Here is a 22,655-nt window from a genome sequence, read left to right on the forward strand (position 1 = left end):
TGTTGAGAAATTCAGTTCTGCATAAAACAAAAGATGAGCTCTAAGCTATTTCCATGGTTTTGCCTTTGGACTTGAATGGATGATAGAGGGGATGACAGCACAGATTTCTTCTAATTCCTCTGTACATCAAACTATTTACAAATATTTTTGGGGGAAAAAAATCCTCAAAAACAAGGAAGCCTGAATTCTATCAACTTAGAATGAGAAAAAAACAAATGGAAAATGATCTCTGAGTGAATGAGGTTATACCCTTTGAAACATCAATTAAAGTCTTCAAAAGCTGCAACAATGGTGTCCTGCTAAATCCTAACCGTTCTGTTGAAGAGGAAGAAAGCTGAGGGGTAAGACTGTCTAAATTATTAATCTGACCCCATGCTAGTCTGCTTCACTGGAACAATGAGATGAATTATAGTGAGGGCAGTGTTATTTTAAATTACACTCAGCAAGGTATGGAGCACTTAGGCATTTCATATGGGCTGATGTTTCCGTGTGTTCACGTGTTGCCCTCGTACTCCTCCTGCATATAGATATCAATCTAACTCAAAAATCATCCCTCTGTCCAAAAGGAAAAGTTAATTACAGAAAGAGTAAGGTCATCCAAGAAAAAAATAATCTTTTTACTTGAATAGCTTTGTTACAAGAAGGCTGGCACTTATAAGCCTTCAGGGCAAAGCCCTCTATGACAGGAGACAATGAACTACTATGAAGGATGGCTTAGTAAATGAGACATGGGGTTTAGGATTCAGGACACCTAAGTTCAAGCCCTCTTCAGTTAATAATTCACTGTGTGACTTTGAACAACTTGCTTAATTTATTACACCTTTGAGCTTCTTTTGTGTAATGGAGATAATGCTTCCCATCTCATAGGGTGGCCAGGATAATTTCTAATGATTCAGACTCAATCAGATGCCATCAACACCACCAACTATTGTCATTTTTGTTATGTTTAAGAGCACAGAAATTGCTGAACGACTTTTCCAGAAACACTGCCCTGGGTATGCAATGTCTGGCACAACTTCCACCAACATACTTGGCATTTCTCAGTGTTCCTTCTTCTGCAAACATCTCTCCAAATCCCAGAAAGAGACTCATGGGAAAGGCTAGATGCAGGCTGAAATTCCTCAGACTTGTTTTGATGAAGATGAAATGTGGATCAAGTCCAAATCTATTTTCATACTGAAATATTTAAAAGGTCACATATATATGAAAAATGGATCAAACATTAAATACTGGCAGCCACTGCTCTATATGGCATGCTATGTGTCAGACTACAAGCTAAGACTAAATGAGAGAGTGAATTTCCTCCTCTAGTTGCTATTCAAGTGTACTCTGAGCAAAGAAAATAATGTATATTAAGCACAGACTGTGTCTCAAGGGATCTGTAATCCTCTTGTGATTCTGCCATTATGTTTCTAGATGACCTCAGGAATTTACTAATCTTCTGTACCTCTGCTTGCCTCAGATCATCTCCCAACTCTACCACCCAAAAGCAAAGCAAAATTTAAAATCCTTGTGTCATAGACAGGAATAAACAAAGCACAACTATCTGAACCCCCCATAAACTCTGATACTTAGCTTTTTCTACATCTATAATACAAGGTGACTGTGATGCAGATAAGTGCTACCCTTCACCTTAGTTCCACTTGAGCTCACTTCACTTCCAAGAGAATTAGCTTTGCTGGCCCTGTCTCTTAAAAAAGCAGTGAATAGTTGCAGAAAAGGAAAGAGGAAAGAAAGGAAAGAGGAAAGAAAGGAAAGAGGAAAGAAAGGAAAGAGGAAAGAAAGGAAAGAGGAAAGAAAGGAAAGAGGAAAGAAAGGAAAGAGGAAAGAAAGGAAAGAGGAAAGAAAGGAAAGAGGAAAGAAAGGAAAGAGGAAAGAAAGGAAAGAGGAAAGAAAGGAAAGAGGAAAGAAAGGAAAGAGGAAAGAAAGGAAAGAGGAAAGAAAGGAAAGAGGAAAGAAAGGAAAGAGGAAAGAAAGGAAAGAGGAAAGAAAGGAAAGAGGAAAGAAAGGAAAGAGGAAAAAAAGGAAAGAGGAAAAAAAGGAAAGAGGAAAGAAAGGAAAGAGGAAAGAAAGGAAAGAGGAAAGAAAGGAAAGAGGAAAGAAAGCTGATAAAGCAGTATAGATGTGAAGCATTTATTCCCTTGGAATTATGCACATTAGAAAAAATAATTTCTAAAAGCAATAGTTACTTTTCAGCCAAACCAGTAAATTATAAATGCAAAAGACTTTTTGTACAGTAGAATGGGTGATAAGGGATGATTCACATGCTGTACATAAAACTGTGTTCTCACCACTCCTTGTGCAAACCAATGATCAGAAATTTGCACCTTTTTTGTTTGTTTCCATCTGTACTTCTCTATTCTACCACTATGTCTCCCTTCACCTCAGCCTAAAAGAAACTCTAAAACTGTGGGTATTACTTACAGAAAACCACAATTATTTATCACTTTCCAAGTCTGGATACAAAAAAACCCAGCAACTGTCTTCAAAGCACAAATCATTGAAGCAAAGTATTTACTTTAATTTATCTTTCAGCATTTATTTAAAAGAAACACTTTTCTAAAGTACTCACGTTATTTCAAACAGCTCTTTCCCCTGTCAATTATTATTTCTACTTTTACAAACCCAGAACAAATGCAAAAATATGAGGTATGAATTGAAAGGCACGTCTCAAACCATCACGGACTGTTTTCCCAATCCTAACAAGGGCCAATACATGCGGGGCTGCATCAAGTCTGATAAAAGATCAAAAGTAACCTTCACACTGAACAATAAAATAGTTCCAGAAAAATATCAAAGTGTTTTGTTATATTGTTGTCATTTATTTCAGGAGGAGAAAAAAATGCAAACATATTACAAATTGCCCCTTAATTAAGTGTGAGTCCTATGTCCAGGGCAGTCCCCAGCAGCAGCTGCAGAGTCAACCATGGCAGCTCCTGCCGACCCTGCAGCTCTCAGTTCCTGCTCTGCACAGGTGCCTGTGCTGGGTCCTGGCAGGGAGCTGCCAGATGTGCACACAGACAGACACACCACTCCTAAAGCTGCTGCTTGGCAATTCAGTGAAAATAGGGCTGCTCTCTCCATCCAGCTTAACAGCAGCAGAATTCTTCTCTTCTGCCTCTTTACCACCTTCCTAATCGCTGTCTTTCCTGAATCCCCCCCCAAACCTGCCTTGCTCTTAAGAACAAACAGTAAATACCTGGATAGTACTTCAGCAGGGGACCTGAAGTCTAAGGCTTGCATACAGTAGCAGCATTCTGTACAACAGACAGCACTATTCAGAGTACAGACCTGGATTTTAATGCAGTATAAATCTGGAATCCTAGATGGGTTTTGTTCATTTGTGTTTCTCTTAAATATGGTGGCCTACTGTTAGCATGGGAAATTCAAATGATCCTTAAAATGTCTCTCGTGCTATTTGCTTTCTCCTAAAACCCTGGATAGAGCTAATGGAATTTAATAACCACAGTTTTACATTACTTGGTAAATTAGTTTCTGATAAAGAAATCTTTGCTTAAGAAACATCATGTTCTATGAAATTTTATCAAGCAACAACAAAACCCTCTCCTGCACCCTCAAGTCTGAACTTCAGTCACTAAAACAAGGTTTATAGCAAATACTAGAAAACAGGTCTCCAAAAGAACATGTTTTGAAAAGATCTCTCCAACTCTTAAATTTGTTTTTAATCCATTATGTACTTAGGCCCATTTCCCCATCCTCCTTGTAACGATATGTTTTTAGTAGATGCTCTCAAGCAAATAAATTCAGTCTCTTAATCTAAATTTTCATTTGGAAGTAAAGGACTTGGACTAACTTTTGAACTGAGAATTTATGGTTTGAAAGAAAAGCTGACTGATTTTGTGCTTTTCTGATATGAACATCCTAGAAAGCACTGACAGTGAGCACACCTGATGCATTTCAGTGTGTACCTGAATTTCTGCAGCTGCACGTGGGAAAGGCAGAACAGGGACAAAGCAGAAATCACTTATGCAGGAAAAGTTTGCCACTTACAACTGTTTAAGGCATGACTAAACTACAACTAAGGATGGACCACACACCTGAGTGCTGCTCAACTACAGAAAGTATAAATCAAAGCGCAATGTGGTTTCAGTAACACACCAAACTTTTCATCTGCTTTAAATCACTTCATGCAACATTATTGAGTTGAACCATCTTTCCCACTCCATCATTAATTACTACTTCCACAGAAAACACTATTTCTTGGACAAAAAATTTCTTAAACAGATAATAGTCTTATTAAATCTAGCAATTCAAAAAGGAGCATTTTACCAAATGAGCCATGAAATTTGTTTTACTTTTCTGCCACTGGGATGTCAGAAAGTCTATGTCACCTTTAATAAACTTCTCCAAATGAGCATGCTGATAACTGAACAACATGACATTTCTAACAGTGAGAAGGCAGAAAACCAGAAACAATTACATTAAGAAATTAAGGGGGAAGAAGAAAAGCAGGCTGGAAGTATCTTGCTGCAAGTAAAATCTCATTAAGTTAGAGTTTTGCACCCTTCTCAGGGAAAAAGACGATTCCTATACCTAAGAGTGGCCATGTTTCATATGTTATGGAAACTTCCCTGTCTGACCATTCAGGAGCTGCTCTGGCAGTCGCACTCCCACCACTCCAGACTTTCGCTGCTGGGACTGAGGCTCCTTTGCAGTGGGTGGCTCCAGTGATCCCTGGGTGCTCCTCTTGGCTCCCTGCACACCCCACACTCACAGCCAGACAGGGTTTCCTTACCAGCTCAGCTCTGGGTTTCCCATGGCAGTGCCTCAGACATCTGGATCCTTAGAATTATGTAATCATGGTGCAGTAACACAGAAACAGCTCGAGCTGGGGTTTCCAGGGAGAGCCCCTGAAGAAAGGAATCCCAGAGCTTTTCCACCCTCACAGTCTGTGCACCCAGACAGTCTGGGGTCTTCCTGCTGACTGCTCCTGCTGCATCCCAGTGTCCGGTCCCCTGGCCAGTGCCACAGGTCCCTGTGCTCTTGGCTGTGCAAAGGGCCAGCACCAGGTCATGGTTCCCTTTCCTGGGGCTCTCACCATGTCCCCCAGCCAGGGCACAACATGCAACTCTCACTGCAGCTGCATACCCAGTACCTGCTCTCAGTGTAATCCTTAATAGTAGTTTCCTGTTGCACTCTTAATAAGACCACCCAAATAACACAGAACAGGACTGAAGTGTGAACCAACCAGTGCATCACCACCTGAAGGGCCACAAAAATGGGCATAAAGCAGTGAAAGTGACAGAGGTACTTGTTTAAGATAATTCAGCAATATTTTCAGTCAACAGATTTACTTGCAAGTTTGCAAGAAAAAAATAATTAATACTGAAAAAAAAAAAAAATCCGGAACAAAAAGAATCTGACACTTTCACAGAAAGGAAAGTTCCAAGTTGAGTTCTTCTCATCTTTTTGGTCACAGATATTCTCTGTTCCTTCATATTCTCTTTTATATCATCAAAAATACAAAAGCAAACCTGATGAAGGAAAAAAATCCTGGCAGGTCTGCCACTGAGCATAAGGAAAAGTAGCAAAAGTAAAATGAAAACAAAATGAAACAAAGACTTTGGGAACAAATGAAATTAAACTAAAGTAGGCATTTTCAGCTGATTGATTTTTTTGATTGCCATTTCCTGTTTTTCAATCAGCTTTAATCCTTGGCTGGAGAATTCAGTGGAGCTATGTCAATTGATATTTGCTAAGGATTTGGCACATCATATTAAGTATTTCCCAGTGTGATCATCTCTCTAAGTTAAGTAATTTAAACATTTCATGCAGGTAGGGAGAGAATCCTTATTTCAGTTTTTCGACTGATCCCAGCACAGATGAAAAGACTGCAATTTTCTCAAATGAGATGAATTGGAATATCTATTTGTACACTGAAAGCTTTAATGCCATACCCACGGTGCCTAACTACTCTTGTACACTACATGTACCCTCTCAAAATACAGTGAGAGGTACTAACTTATTTCATAACTTTGTCTGCTTTTATAAAGGCATGTAAACATCTGTGTAAGATGTAAAAACATCTTCTACCTCTAGTCTGGCACACTGCAGATTATCAAATCCAAGAGCCCCAACTTAAAATACACAACAAAATAAAACATAACAGTTTCCTCCATCTACTTCATTTTAACCTGCCTTTAAGAGCAAATTCCATTGTGGGAAGGGAATTGCAAACATCAAGAGGGGTGATATGGCTGGCACCTGGATTACCACCAGTCAGCTGCACTGCAGTGGAATGAAGTGATGAACTGAAGCAATGAACTGAAGCATTCACAGTTGAGTTTTGCTAGAAAAAGGAAGCGGGCAGGGGAAGCAAATGTATATTTTCTGTTTTGATTCTATTTTTTCTTGCTTTGACTCTGTCATGATTGTCATTAGAACAATATGAAGGAACTTTTAAATTTGATTTAAGACCACTGAATATATTCATGCATTCTCACCTACAAAATTTTTTTCTGTTTGTCAAATTCATTGAACAAATTACAAAAGGAAAATACATTGAAGGTTTTTTTAGGGTTTTTTTTTTGTTTGACTGGGTTTCTTTCTTCTGGTATGTGAAACAGGCTGTGCCAAGTCTTGCCTTGATGAAAGAAGAGAGCCCTCACTTTGGGCCTGAAAAAAAGGTAGAGAATTATTGAAAAGGAGTACTAGCAGAACACCACTTTGCATTTAATCCTAAATCACAGGAATCAACAGAATTCTCTTCTTTGGCCAGTGCACCCATAGATCCAGCTCTTTATGACCATTACATATGTGGCTTTGATGAACATTACGTATCAAATCTTTGCTACTAGAATCCAATATTGTTCTGTCCTCTTTCCTGTCAGAAACGTAGGCTTTTACAAAAAAAGCCCCCAAATATTTAAGCAATCCAAACCAAGGAAATTATAATAAAGAGATGGAGAAAGCTCTTTCTGAAGTTGTCTGAAAGGATGCAGAGCAAAACAGTAAGGGAGGTAAAGAAAATCTTCATTAAAAACAACAGGTATGGAAGAAAAGTTAAAGGGTCTGTAAACTTTTCTCAGGATGGAAAAAAATCCGTGCTGACAGCAAGTTAACAAATATTTATACTTCAGCTCATGCTGATGACAATTTATTTTCCCAGTGTGTCCCCCTGTCTTTAATAACTTGATGCCTGAAAAGGTTTTCCTTTTCTATCCCATGTAAAACTCTGGCAAACTGTTTGACCACAGGAAACTTGTAAATCAACATCAGGACATTCAAAGCACAACATAAGGTGAAGAAAACACCTTTTAGAAACTCAGTCAAGGATTACAAATTACAGGAAGAATAAGGATAGAAGAATGCATTCCTCACCCCAATATGTGGAAAAAAGACCATCAGGTGATTCAAAACAGCATTTCCAGTCTGTAGATACATGATCTTTCACTACACAGGTAAGGGATTTGAGGCCAGAAAGAACCATTCTATCTAGTCCAATATACTGCAGAACAGGCCTGCAAACTGTTGTCAAGACTACAGGTTACATAATTTAAAAGATATCCAGTTTTCATGTACAAGAAGGAAACTCCCATCAATTTGTACCACTGATAATATAACTGTAAAAAGAAATAAAAATAAAACCTGTATGTTATTCCTAGTTCATTACTGTCTGACTGACTCTGTTCTCCTGCCTTTGGCAATTTCCCCAGTAAGATGGAGCAAAAATAACAAACATGCTTGTCCTAGCCATAGTAAGAGGTTTATCATAAAAATGTGGCAAAATTAAAACTTTCACACAAATGCCTCTAACTATAGGTGATTAATACTAAATGAGACCTCAGCACTCACCTAACCACAGAGACAGAAACAACAGCCATTCTTCCCAAGCTTGTGACAGTAAAATCTCTTCACTGTGCTTTGAATATTCACTTTCAAGGGAGGAAGAAGGAAAACCCAAGACCCAACCTAGGTGTCAAAGACATTGCCCTCTCCTTGGTCTGCTCCAGTCCACCCAAGGCAAACTGTTTATAGAGAGGCCCAGTTCCAGGAATCCTCACTGTGCAGGTATGACAGATGGATTAAGCCCCTAAATACCACCCAATTTACCAAACTACTCCTATAGAAATAGATTGGTTGAGTTTTAAGTCTGCAAAAGGATCTTTCTATATGCCTTTCTGATCAAGCTTATTTACACATGGAAATAAGTGTTACGAGCACATAAAATTAAGACACTGAGTCAGGGCCCCTCAGAAAGTCTGCCCATGGCAGGCAATTACACCTCTCACACATAACCTACATAAGTTTAACCACTCACCGGTAACGTAATTGTAGACACTAAGATCTAACCCCAGGGCAGAAGAGCAGGACAGAATTTGCCTTTCTGCACTCCATATAACCCTGGTAGTTTTGTAATCTTCCAGCTTTATACAAGGCTACCAGATCTCTCATAAATGCTGGCAACTAAGTCAATGAAAAGAACAGGCATGTCAGAAGATAGCTGTGAGAGGACACTGGCATCACTGCATATTCTTCCACACTGAGAAGCAAATTAGGACACAGAGAGAGACACAGAAAGAGAAAGGAACCATGTGAACCACAACTGGAAAGCAAAATAAAAGAAACAGCTATATTCAGAGAGAAGCCAGAGACTAGCAATCAATGTGCTGCATCAAAAAAGCACTGTGTTTTGTGGTCAGAAAAAGAGATTGAAGAGGAAGAGGCTAGATTCATACATTTATTCCCATCTTCATCACTGATACACTTTTCTCTCCAGTTTTGATCTCACTGCCCTGTGTCACAGCATACCACCAGTAATGAATACAAGTAATGAATACTCTGAATTTCAGAAATGCTTAGCACTGTAACTCTAAATTCAGACAAGAGGTGCTACAGGTATTCAAATGCTCTGGGGGAAAACAAACAAGCAAATTTAAAAACCGCAAGTCTTTAGTTCTTACCTAACCTCGCTGAGATGCTGTGGGGATTTATTAACTAATGCCTGTAAAATGTTTAGAGATTTTCAGATAAAATCCTGTAGATGTCAGAAAAATAATTTAAATCAAATGTCACGCAAGCATTGAATGGTCTTAGGGAAAGACCATGCTCATAAGCTACACAGAAACAGTAGGTTGGCTAAAAGTACAGAGGAAAAGTGGACAATCAAAGAAAGACTTAGCTTGCTTTAAAATCTTAAAACACTCTCCCCAGCTTTAGAAGCCAAAGTTCAGTGAAAATTAGAGTAATAAGACTTTGTAGGAAACAGTCCTTATTTAGCATCATGGCACACACAGGAGACAAAAGCAGGACCAGCAGAGATGACAGCAGCACCAGCTGCCCACCACTCTCACCCCCACCCCTTCCCCACACACCCGCACGCACACATAGATTGCCATCTTTCACCCGATTAATCCTGTCCCAGGACAGATTAACGCTTATCTGCTCAATATCCATCTGCTTTGTGATTTCAGGAGATTGTAACCAATCCCAAGACCTTATCGGCGTCTCTCCCCCCATAGGCAGATGGGAAAAGATGGAAATCATCGTGTTCTATTAGCAATGGCAGTGACAACAGGCTAACACAGCTGCCTCTCTCCCTTGTTCCCTCATTCAGGCTCCACAGCACAGAAAGATTGCAGCATGGCAACACAGGCAAAGCCACCTTCTCCCTCTGCTTGCTATTCACCTGAATTAATAAGTCTAGAAGGGACAGCAACAGCTAAATGCTCCTGCCTAAATAAATTTAATACAGGAGCGTTGCTGTCTCTGCCCCAACTAAAAGATCAGAATGGATTAGACAGACAGGAAGCTGAAAGGAAAGCCTTTAACTATTAAGATTTAGGCATTTCAGACATCTGCAGATGTGCAGCACAGAAACCAGTAAAGAGACCTGCTACAGCAGTATGTCATCCACTATGGTAGGGGAAACAACACACATCCATTCTCTGGACATCCCTACCTGAAGGTTGCTTTCTCTAGCTCTTCAGGGCTGCATCTACCCTTTAATCAAAACACAAGCAAAGTGGGAAAATAAAATTACATCAAGGTGCAGAGTTTATTTGCAAAGGAAACATGTCTTCAGCTGTACACCTAAATGGAGCTATGGCTTCATTCACAACAAATGAATTTTTACGTTCACACAAATGAAAGAAATTGATTTCTGCCCTTCCATGTTCCTCATGCTTTTGTATTCAGTCACTAGAAAGAGTTCAGTAATGATTTTACTTGCAGAAATCTAAAGGAGGGATGTGAAGGGAAAAAAATCTTTTTAAAGGAACATAAACTCTTTAAAAATATCAATGCTTACCCAATGCTTACCAGTACTTAATCAATATCTTACCCAGTATTTCTTGAAGTAATATCCCAGCCTCCTATAACCAAAGCACACAAGGCAAATGTGATGGTGAAAGAAAAAAAAAATAAGTTTTCCCTTACTATTAGAAGGTCCTATAAGTTCTTCTGGTAGTGTGAGTTCTTCCCATGTTTCTCTTTATTCATGGCAGCCATACAAGTGGCTTAAAACAGAATCCCACTAAAATGTTTAGTTAGGCACAACAAAACCCACTCTAGAATGAATAGGGGTGATTTAAAAATCAAAGTAAAATCCCACAACCTGATTAGATTTTGAATACTGAATACTTGCACCAAATTGCTTACAATCCACAGACGAAGCAATAATTCTCAACATGCAAACACAACAAGCAAATTCATATTGGATTCTGTCTGGCTGCCCGCTGCAACTCCTCAACAGAAATATCTATAATCCCAGAGCCCTCACACAGCAATACTAAAAACCTACATAAATGTATTCTTAGTCAGTGAACAAAGATCTCAAATCCAGTAGGATGTGTAAGTCTGAAGTCATACCTGGCACTTCTTGGAAACAAGACAAGTTTTCTAATTTGAAGGAGAACTGCTGAAGCAAACCACGACAGAGACAAAACATACATAGGAAGTACCTGAGCAAATCCCAAAGCACTTTTCAAAAGGTGAGTATTGAAATGTAGCATATTTTATGGTGAAATTTGATAGCTCTTTATACTAAAGTGGGGCAATAGCACAAAACTGCTTAAGATAGATAGAAAAATGTGATTTTCCAATCTGGAATTCTGCCCATAAAACTGGGTCTAAAATCTCTTCTTTCATTATATGACCTGATGGGCTCTTTAGAACCTCCAAGTGGGAGTTTTGTACATTTCCACATACACAAAAACTCAGTGGTAAATGTGCTATTTGAAAAAAAAAAAAAAAAAAAACCAAAACAACAAAAGGAAACAAAAGGAACACAAGGGACACTGTACATGAAGCAGATAGGTGCTGTCTGAAGAAGCAAATGAAAATGTAAGAATACATTAGGCTGTTTCTAAAAATGTCCTTAATACACATACAGAAAAGCTCTATTCCCAAAAGGTCACCTGCATGCTGCATCCAAACAGCAAAGCCACAAAATACAGGAGACATAATGTTTTTAATAATGTAAAAAGTCACCATATAGCAGGTCAATGATCCATTAACTGTCCTGTGACAGTCCTTTGTTCCAGTCCCTCATGAACTGAGGCAATACTTTGCTGAAACAGTGTAAGAGACTATGCTACTGATATTATACTGTTCTTTTAATAAATATGGACTCCTCTCCAGAACTTTAGTGCAAGTACGCTCATAATAAACCTGAAATAGTATTTAATCAGTCTTTCACAGATGAGGAATGAGGTATTTTAGCCAGCTGAATCATACTGTTTCCCATGGGGGACAGATACTTAAATGTCTTTCAAAGTCTCAGATTTTGTGCATAACAGGAAAAATGGGAGAAAAAAAAATCACAAAATTAATCTGCTGGACACCAGGGAGTGCACATCCCATGCACTGGCACAGGTGTCTCCTGCTTTCTACCATTCAGTGCAGCCTGAGAATTAAGTACATATTGTATCTTCTCTCCAGACATAGATCCTAGAAGCAAAAGTATGATGACTAAGGAAATGAAAAGCAAGTTCAAAGACCACTCTGGAATCTTGTGTTGTAGGTATCTCTTTCAGAAGCACAAGTCATGAAAGAAGAAATCCCATGAAATCTAGTCTCAGGGTGGCTTTACCTCACATAGCATGTACAAAGGAAGGAAAAGAAAGGTATAAATTATTCCCTTTGGACATTGTGTGTCTAGAAGAACTTAACCCTAATGGCAATTCCATGAGAGAATCTAGATCTGTTGTATGAAAGAAGGAGATGTGCACAGGGTTCTCTGGATTTCCAAAAAAACTTTGGTGTTGCTCTCCTGTGAGTGCTGACCAGTTTCTGTTCAAAGATGAAAGGGTGTAGCTCCTTCAAACATGAGCCTGAAAAATAGTGCACAGCTCCAATGGGATCTATGAGACTTCCTATTCATGCCTAACATCTTCCTTCTGTCACAGAGAGGGAAAACAGTCTCACGGTGGGGCACTGCTGCTCTCAGAAGTACATATATGCATTATGAATGACTGATTTAAGGAGTCACAGCAGAGGACATCCTCTACAACATAATCACTTGGTAACCTTCCTCAGTACCTATTAACATTTCCCCTGTTCCCCACTTCAAAGCCTGTAAAACAATCATAAATATTGAGTAAACATACTAATTCATTTTTTAAAACAGCCTGGAAAAGGCTTTGATTTGATAGTGTGCAAGAGAAATTATTAAGCTTTAACTCTTGCCAAGTACTTTTTTAATAATTCTTGAAAGAATGACTGAGTTGAAAGAAGAAAGCTACTCACTTAGAGGTCAGCTTTCTAGGCTACAATGCTCAGTGCTAGCCAGCATATGCCATGGCCTGAAGGAGTTATCCTAGCCTTTCCCTGCTCCAAAATATAGTTTCTGATGTAACCTTGGCAATGCTAAGTTCAGGCACTTACAGGTTATGATCAAATTATGTCATGTTATGATCAGTTTATGCCATGTTGACATATAAATATTCTGGCTGCTTTTGCTTACTTGTTTGCTGGTAAACAAGTCTATTGAATTATTTTTAACCCTACAGTCAAGCTTTAGTTTTGAAGAATTTTCTGTATGTCAGTTCTATATAGGTACCTTTGACACCATCTGCCCAAGTTTGGGTTTGTGAGGTTTTTTAATCAGTTTGAAACATTCAGGAAAACGTGATGGGTTTTTTACCCTGCTTTCCATGAAATAGTTCCACATTTCTGTCAACGGTCTCACTAAGAGCCACGTTACATGAGCTAACATGGTCCTTTCTAACACTGCCTTGCCTTTCTTATTGCTTCCCATGGGAAGACCTGCCAGATACAGATTCAGATACTCCAATCTGGTATGAGGAAGTGGACAGTGTTTGGATTACACCGTGTCTAGAAAATAATGCTTTGTGAAAGTTATTTCACAACCCTCAATGAGCTCTCCCCACTTCCTTCTCACACTCTATGTTCTCCTTGCCCTGCTAATTGACTCCACTGAAGCAATGCTCATGCAGCACAGTACAGCTGGCACAATGTAGTTCCTGATTATGAATTTTAGTATTTGAATGGTTCATCTGCAGCAAGAACTTCTACTCTCCTCAGGCACTGCAGGCTCACCAGAGAACCTTGCAAAGACAGTGGTCAGCAGAGAAAGGAAGCAGCACTTTGAATTACCATTAATACTTGCTTTCCTTCTTTTCCTCCAGCTCTATCTTCAGCCACCTAGATGGATTATTCTTTCTCAATTCCATTTCATTCAAGCCATGCAATAACAGCTGTTTCACAAGTAACTGATGTTTGCAATAGTCATCCATGGCTTCACGTTAAACCTCCGCTTATATTCTACATCTTTTATCACCTTACCTTGCTCCTTTTTCTTCCATTACATCTTGTACAGCACAGCTTATTAACAGTACAGCTTGTTACCACACACTTGGTTCTTGCCCCTTCTCTGTTCTCTTAACAAGCATCTCAACACATAAGCAGACTAGCAAAGACTTCTAACTCCAGTAACTGCAAACACTGAGGTTGTTTGTGTATGTCTGCTGCCTCAGCTCATGTCTTTAGTCTGATACCTCCTCACATTAAATCTATCGTCTCTTTACACAGTTAATAACATCACATACAAGCAACAGGATTGTTCTCTTACTCTCATTTTCAATTCACAAGCATGCAAGATGTGCAGCCTGATGCACTGCAGGATTTGTCAAGTTGTTCTGGTCACGAGAGTGTCCTGATTAGAGACTCAACAAACTGGGTACATGTAAAATATTTTAAAACCATCAGATTAAGACTTTCTTGTTTTTCAAGAAGCAAGGGAGATTTTTCAGATTACAAACTTTATATAATCATCTTGTAAGTCAATGTATTTTAGATCTTTTCCCCTATTAGATGTTGCACTGAGCATAATTTAGTGGTTTTGCCTACTGGGACCCCTACTCTTGCAGATTTCACACTGGTATTTGGCATAGAAATTGCGCTATAGGCATTGGTCCATATTTCTTACTCTCTCTGAGAACGGTTTGTGCTTCTCCATCTGCTCGTCTGACTGGATGGATGTCTAGGAATAGCAATGGTTCTGACTCCTTTGCCCACAACCTACATATTCTAAGGTTTCATTGGGGAGAAGTGATGCCATTTTCCACTATTTTTTTCACCAAGAATTACGTCAAGGTTAGGGTCAAAAATGGCAAGGCAGCAGCTTGCTACTCCCTTCAGGAGTTTGGCTGTAATGCTTTCTCCCTCCTCTCAGAAAGTGCTGAGTGTAGGTTTTTGCTTTGACAAGGGAGGACCTGATAATCCCCTGGTGGGTGATACCATCTGTCTGTTCAGGAACACATCCTGACATCAGAAAGACACAGAATGGGCTGATACACAATGAGCTCTGAGCCCCACAGCACCCTCACCACTGGGCACCCACCCCACATGGAGCCTGTAGTCACCACCTGTGACTACAGTCACCCCTTATCTTCTGGTAGTAAAACCATTTAAAGGATTGGAGTCAATGTGGTGGTAGTAATCTGCACCAGCTGAAGTATGGCTGAGATCTAGCTGATTTCTAAACTGGTGCAGAATTAGGCTTCAAACAGCAAGTCCTTGAGGGGCCTTTTTGGAGAACTGCCATTCTAATATAGTTCATGGAGTGAGGAGCTGGAGCTTGGAAGAGAAGCCTGGAAAAGAGGTGAGGGCAAGGAGGGGTAAAGGAGGTTAACATGCTGCAATGACAGCTACTAAATCTTACTTTCCCAATGGATGTTTTCAAGTGTATGTTTAATTGATATTCTGATGTGCCTCTGGCTATAGCACTTACTGCTTTATTCCATTAGGACTCCCAGTTTACAGTATTACATTATTTGGAAAGATGAAACAGGCAGAATTCAGAAGTAATGGAATAAATCATTCTGGCCCTCCTACCTTTCCTCCTGTCTACACCTGAAAGCACAATTCTTGTTCTTCTGTTGCAGCCAGTACATTACATGTCACCCTTAGGACATTTGCAGTAACTTTTGGAGAGGAGAAATAAACTTCCCTTTGCCATGGAGCACAGAGATAAAATGTTCACCCATGGGGAAGAGGAATCAATATATAGATTACAACAAAAAAAATTCACAAAGGTGTCCAATCACTAGAACATCTGAAGTACAAAGTGCAGGCAAGCTTGAACCAGTAAAGGCTTTTACATTGCTGGCAAAGAGCTCTTTAATAGTGGCCATCCTGGACAGAGCCAAATGAGACTCGAATCTGCACCACTGGAGTCTCTGCCTCAGTGGGGAAGCGCACCTTTCTCAAAGTGCTGGAGCCATTAAGCCAAAATGCTATTTTGGTTACTCCGCAATGAGAAGGTTTCTGAGGGAGAACAGGTCAGCAGGACCCTAGTAAGCTTCCATTTTTCCAGAGAGGAGAGAGAATACAGCCCGACTGAAAGGAATAGCTGCATCCAGCAGCATTTCCAACTTCTTCATAGCAACTAGGGAGCCCGAATCAAGGTGTTGGGTTTTTTGTTTGCTTGTTTTAGTGGACTCTGGTGACATTACAAGTGAGCAAATGAAAATGAAAGTAGCAAAAGCTTCCAAGTTTAATAATTTCTAATTCAAGGCAGATATGAGTGGCTAATCCAGCTCTTCTAAGACAGGAAACCTTAATTCTGCATTCCTTGTTTCCCTTGTTTCCCCTTGTTCTTAATGTTTTAAAAGCAATTATTGATATACACTTAAAACTGGACAGTTATGAAGAATGTGCCTAAAGAAAAAAACAAGCAGGTTTTGGGATTTGTTTGCAGAACCTTGAGATGTACCTGTCAGTGAGTCCTGTCATAATCAGACATCCACTGTCTCCCCGAAAGAAGTCCCAACATCACAGTGAGCTTAATTTTTCCACTGGAAAACATAAATATCACATTTCTTCAAAAGTGGTGGGCTCGCAGTCCAATGTTTAGTACACATCTGTATAGTCTTCAGAGTATAGGAAAGGATAGCATTTTCCTTATACCTACTGAAATCCCAGAGGATGGTTGTTTTTCTCAGTACTACAGGAGGAGACTGAAATACAGTTTCCATCAATCCGGATATGGAGTCAACAAGACTCCAAGGTCAGAAAAAGGACCTTCTTGTTAGAAGCAGGAAATTAAAATGCATTCTCTAATACTAGATGTATCCATATGAATTAACAACAAAACTGCTTTATTGAAGCTAAAAAAGAAGTTTTGCTTATTGTCCATGACTACTGCAAGTCCTATATCCTCAATCATTTTTCTCCTTAGGGAGGTTGTTGGTGGAGATTTGAGTAGTGGAGCAAGTTCTCATAATTTCATAATGATGACTCATGGAGATTTTAGTGAAAGAATTACAGCATTGCCACAACAAAGCCGCAATCCTAGCAGTCCCAAGATATCTTTAGGATGTGAAAAAAACAGCACGTACGTAAAATCCTTTTATCAGCTAATAACAAATACTACCATTATTTTCTTATTTAAATGTTCAGACATCAGCTATATAGCCATAAAACATCAGTCTGATGTTACTCCTCTCTTGCTCTTCTCCCCACTGAAATTACCATATATAAAGCAGAGATATTAATAGTACTTGTCATCATACAGCTCTAAATATAGATAAAGCTGAGGATCAAACTCTGAAAGTTACTTTGTGCTATCAAACTTCACCTAAACATACAGGAGTTGCAAGCAAGGAGGCCTCGTCATCTCATAGGACAGGAATATGAAAAAGCAGAAGTTTATTACAAACTGTTCCAAAAAGGAACTTTTTGTTTGCTTACTTAATTCTTTACCTTTTGGACAAATACTGTTGTTGTATACTTCTCTTTTTGCAAATAAAGAGGAATTTACTATAATACTCCTCCTTGAAACAATGTCTTCTAATGACACACACAATGTTATGGGTGAGAAAGATAAGTGGAGAGGAGAGACGCGATAAAATAACTTTTCACACTGCTAAGGTCATGGCAACCTTGAGTTCTCCTCTAAGGAAAGATCTGGCATCCTTTCTTCAAAAGCTTACACCTATCACAAGGGTCTACCTGCAGTTAACTCTGTGAAAGCCTTCTGGCACTACAGAGCAATGCTCGGCAACACTGAGAAGGCAACAGAGTGAAAAAAGGGGCAACATGACAAACAAACATACAGCCAACATATTTCTAAAATGTGTTCAGTGGCAATAAACCTCACTGACACCAGCTCCAGCTCAAAGCCTGGAAAGTCTCAGTCCCTGCTGCTATGATATGTGCTGGGTTGTCTGACTGCACAAAACAAAGCCAGGGCTTGACGCAGCAGACCCACAGGAAGCTAAGTGCTACTGTGTAAAATTGCTTTGCAATGCACGTGTCCTGCTCAAAGCCAACTCTGCTTCCTGCACCTTGAGCATCAGAAGGGATTTAATTTCCCTGCAAGGGCCCACGAGAAATGAACAATACAATGTGCACAGTGGGCATAATCCTTGACTCTTGTTGACGCCACACAGAAATCCATTCTGTCTTCTTCTAATCCTTGCGCACAGCCGAAGCTCGCATGATGAAGCTGAAGGGACAGGAGCTATTTATAGCCTTTAATTTCATCCTGCATCAGTGGATTTTCAGGCAAAGGAAACAGAGCTTTTAGCTTGTTTCCCTTTTTAACCTGTTCAGCACTCACAGCTTGGAGAAGTCAAAATGGTTTTATTTCAGAGTCATTTAATGGTTTCAAGGAAATAAATATCCAAAAAATAGGTCAAAAACGCAAACGGTTCAAAGGCACGATTTCCTCACAGGTCAGGAGCGATGCAGGGTTTCCCACTGCTGCCCCTATAGCTCTGCAGATGTAGTGTAACAAGGGGATATGCAAAGCAATGTAGCTCCCCACGGCTTCAAGGGCTATGCAGACAAACAGCAAACAGGATGCACCTATCACTTCTATTGTGCTTGGTCCTCAATTCCAATTTTCTGGTTTGTTTTCCATTTTCCCCCTTTCAGCTGTGTAGTCTCCTGCTCCACTGGCACCCTTTTCACTGTGGTCACACCATTAGAGCAGATGAGTTCCATGCAGGTACACAAAGCAGACTCAGAGCTGCCTGTGTGAGATAAGAGACCTCCAGAGAGACTGGAGCCTCTTAAGCCCCCTAATCCACCAGGCATGCAACACTCACTCGCAAGCAGGCCCGATGGAACAACTCACAACAGCTAAGACCTTGCACCAAGTTCACACTTTTTGTCTGCATTTTTACAAGCTCATTGCTTATTCAGTGTTTTTTCTCGTTACTTTTGTTTCCTGGGATTTGAAATTCTAAATCTAGGATGGGATCTATTTTGTTTTGTCAGGCATGAGTGAATCAGACACAGGAAATCTTTTTTTCCTTCCCATGTGCAGGGGAATAAATTTTGTGAACATGTTTCTACTAAAAACATGCTAATCACTAAACACTAAAAAATTAATGTTGGTGAATATTAATTTGTCTTTGCTTTGTCTACAAAGCCCCATCCCAGCAAAACTGAATAACTTAATGTGCATTTGTAAAGCACATGCAAGAAGTAACATTAAAAAGCAAGAACAAATTATTACTAATAAACATGAAAACATCCATAATTTGAAATCAGGAAGAAACTAAAACAAATGCCAGCGAGAAAATTTAAAAAGAAATCTAGGCATTAAAATCACATGGTCAAACTGATTAAGAAGTTGCTGATTTAGCCATGTAAGTTAATACTTGTATAATTAAGTAGCATATCTATCCCAATCATCACTCTACACAGCCATGGCAGCCTGGCTACTCTGATGCAATTGATCTGGAAGCAGTGCTGGCCCAGGGGTGACGAATAAATGTCTGAGATTAAGGAGCAGGCTTTGACCCATATCAAAACACAACATTCAAAAAGCCTAGCTGAACAATTTACCTTTCTGATAAAAATCCCAAATTTGCACTCTGCTAAACCAAAAGAAAAAAAATTAAAAAAACAAAAACAGTAATAGAAACCAAACCATGAGGCAAACCCAATGCAGCACCAACCCTTTTAACAGAAGGCCAGCAGCACAATATCACACTGAGTGATGAGCAGAAAGTCAGAAACATGAGGTGGGGCATGGGTGTGAAGTAAACTAATTATACTTCTGCATTACAGCTATGAGACCAAACCAGTGCTTTTTCTAAAATTAAAAAAACCCCAGACTTGGAGATCAGTTTTTTGGACCTCACATACTATACTGAAAAAAAATGTTTTGTTGTGTTTTCCTTTTTTCTTTTTTTTTTTTTTTTTCCTTCCCAGCCCAGGCCTCATGGGAGTTAATTCTAATGTCTGAAAAATACCAATGCATCCTTCCTTTTTTGCCTCCTTCTTCTTTTACACTTCCACTCTCCTTGATCTTATCTTAATTTCTGAAGAGCCTCCATGGGGGCTATCCTTTAATTTTAAAACTAAACTTACTATACCAGATGACTGATGGTATAAACCTTTGCAGCTTCAACAAAGGCCACAAACTTTACTAATTGGTAATTGAAGTATTCTCTATTTTTTTTTTTCCTCTTTTGGTAAGTTTTTAGTCAAATCTCTTTATTGAGGACTACAAATCCACCCTTATTTCCTGCTCAAATGTATCCACACTGGGTCAGGATTTTTCAAATCAGATTAAGAAAATTAAGCACCCTATGGCCATTGCTTTTCAAAAAGAACTGATACCTTACTCCCTCAGGAACCTAAAAAATCCTACATGTAATCAAATCCTTCTCTTGATTACACTGTGAAGCAGCAGAGTTATCCAGAGTGGTTTTGCAGATATGTCACAGAGGCCATGAGCTCAGATTTTTAACTTCTGGAGAGTGACATGCACAATATATCTTTCCTGAACTGCAACATTTGAGGAACTATTGATCAGATTAAAACTACTGGACTGGAAATAAGTCAGGATTTTGAAGGGAGATACATGTGTACATATACAAAAAATAAAGCTATATAAAAAATAATAATCTTTATAATTACAATACTATTCTGCATCAATGGATAGCATTTCCCCAAAAAAAGCAATGCACCTCAATGAAGCTGTTCTGATGTTAACTTGGAATACACAATTAATATTAAAGAAATCTTGCAGCTTGCTCTTCCAGCCCACCTGAATGCAGACTGCTGTGATTCCTATATATTCCTCACAACCTGGTCCTCAAACAGAGCATTTGTATCTACACTGAATAAACGAAACAAGGAATCCCTTGAATCCACAGAAGAAAAGTCCAGAAGAACAAGTCTGTCTGGGGAGGAGGGCAAAGCAAAATCAGTAGATATATATAGATAAATCCCATGACCAGACCTGCAAAAATAAATGCAAAACCATTTTTTATGAGCATCTTGTATGAGAAGGTTACAACTTTTCTGTGAAAGAGCCAGTGTGATTTAGATAAAGGCTTAGGCTTTAATAAATAATTTCTCCTCTCTTCATCTACCTGCTCCATTAATCTGGCCTTCCCTCTCCTGCCAGATCTCCTAAGAGGACATAATCTCCCAGTTGTGACATCAGTGTCTGCTGCTGTGGGGAATGGCTGGCAATACCACTAATACAGGATTATGGTCAGCATGCGGCTGTGTGCACCAAGGCAAGCACACAGATGTGGGGAATGACCCTGGGCTGCATCCAACTGCTTGCTTCTATTCAAGCTCACCACTGGAATAACACACCCCATAGGGTCATGGAGCAGGTCTGCAGGAAGACACTGCAACTCTGCAGGAACAGCCATCCCACTGGCACTGATTCCACACAGGCAGCTGAAATCCTGCGTGGTTTCTATATTCAATCTCTTCACAGAAGCAAGTTTGGGAAGCTGGGTTGGCTGTCCTTGTTGCATGGACTCATGAGGGTCTGTTCCAAGTCTCTGCTGAGCCTCATTTCATCATTATCCCTATTCTCCTGTCCAGTATCTGCATACCTGAAAACATGGATTTCACAGAAGCCATTCCTTCCTTATTTATTCAACAGACTATGCCCATATCTCTACTGACACATCTACAGAATAAGAGAGTAAGATCAGAGTAGTTTTCTGACTGAGAACAAGACCCACTGAGTTCAGTATCCAAAACTGAACAGTTTAGCCTAGCAGATCTAGCCTGAAAATTTTGCATAAAACCATGGTAAACCTCATCAACATCCAGAGTTTCTTCATGACCCAAATCTAAGTGAAAATTTGCTGGCATAACCCTGCCAAATGTACTACATCTCTGATATAAGCATAGCATCCACATCTGAAACAGATGTCATCTGAATTCAAACGTTCTTGTCAAGGAAAAAACAGCACAAATATGGGCATCAAGTTTCACTTTGTACATAAGATTGTACATATGATGACAAACAGGAAAAGCACATTCCAGTTTTAGAAGTATAAATAGTAAATCATATACTGTTTAAATAGTACAGTATATATACGTATTGGGAACTACCCCTAAAACTTACATGACTTTTCAAAAAGTGATCCACACATCAACCTTGAATAGATGCAGTTATTGCTACTGCAACTCTCTCTCCACTTTCAACAGAGTATTTTAAGTGATTTATGCATAAATAAGGCGTAACAAGAATAACCCCAAAGAAACTTCCTGCTTTTGTCCGCAGCCCTTCAAGGAATATTCTCCTTGCCAGGTATTCATTTATAGAGTTGATTATGAATGAGTAATGACAGTAACACAAGACACTTTGGGGACACGACGAACCAAATCTTCATTACATGAAGAAACACAAGGAGGCAAAATGAAGAGCTAATTCCTGCACAGTCTGCAGTTCAGAATGGCTTCTCAATCTATGCTCCAAGATGCTGTCTTTTGTCTGTTACTGCAAACCCTTCCAACATAATGAATAATTAAAAACAGCTAGATTATATGATATATCACATTAATGACCAGAAAACAGGCATTTATATAATCTGTCCACTTCTCACTTTTATTACCCATAGCACTGCTGACCCCAGTCACCTCCTGAGTGTTATTCTCATTGAACCTACTCTCTGCAGCCTGAAGCCAAGAGGACTAATGATATATAGTTTAAAACAGAAGCCAGCAGTGCTCTCCAGTTGGGAACTGCAGCAATACCACTTGTAACTGCACCTGCCCCAACAACCACCAGGCTCTGAAAAGGCTGCTTCTCAGATTTTTCACAATAGCATGCTCCTTGGCATGAAGCAAGTGTGGTAAAACTTAGTTCCACAGATAACAGATCTCACCACTTTGTGGAAGTGTGGTAGGAACAGAAACTTGATTAGCAACCCTGCATGCCACCAACACTCAATGCAATC

General features: G+C 39.5%; 1 protein-coding gene across 3 annotated transcripts in view; it reads right to left on the reverse strand.

Annotated features, from left to right (window-relative positions):
* BRSK2 (BR serine/threonine kinase 2) overlaps positions 1-22,655 on the reverse strand; it is a 302,507-nt gene that overhangs the window by 211,833 nt on the left and 68,019 nt on the right. The window lies entirely within an intron of this gene.

Source organism: Cinclus cinclus, chromosome 6 (assembly GCF_963662255.1).
Source record: "Cinclus cinclus chromosome 6, bCinCin1.1, whole genome shotgun sequence".
NCBI classification, from domain to species: domain Eukaryota; kingdom Metazoa; phylum Chordata; class Aves; order Passeriformes; family Cinclidae; genus Cinclus; species Cinclus cinclus.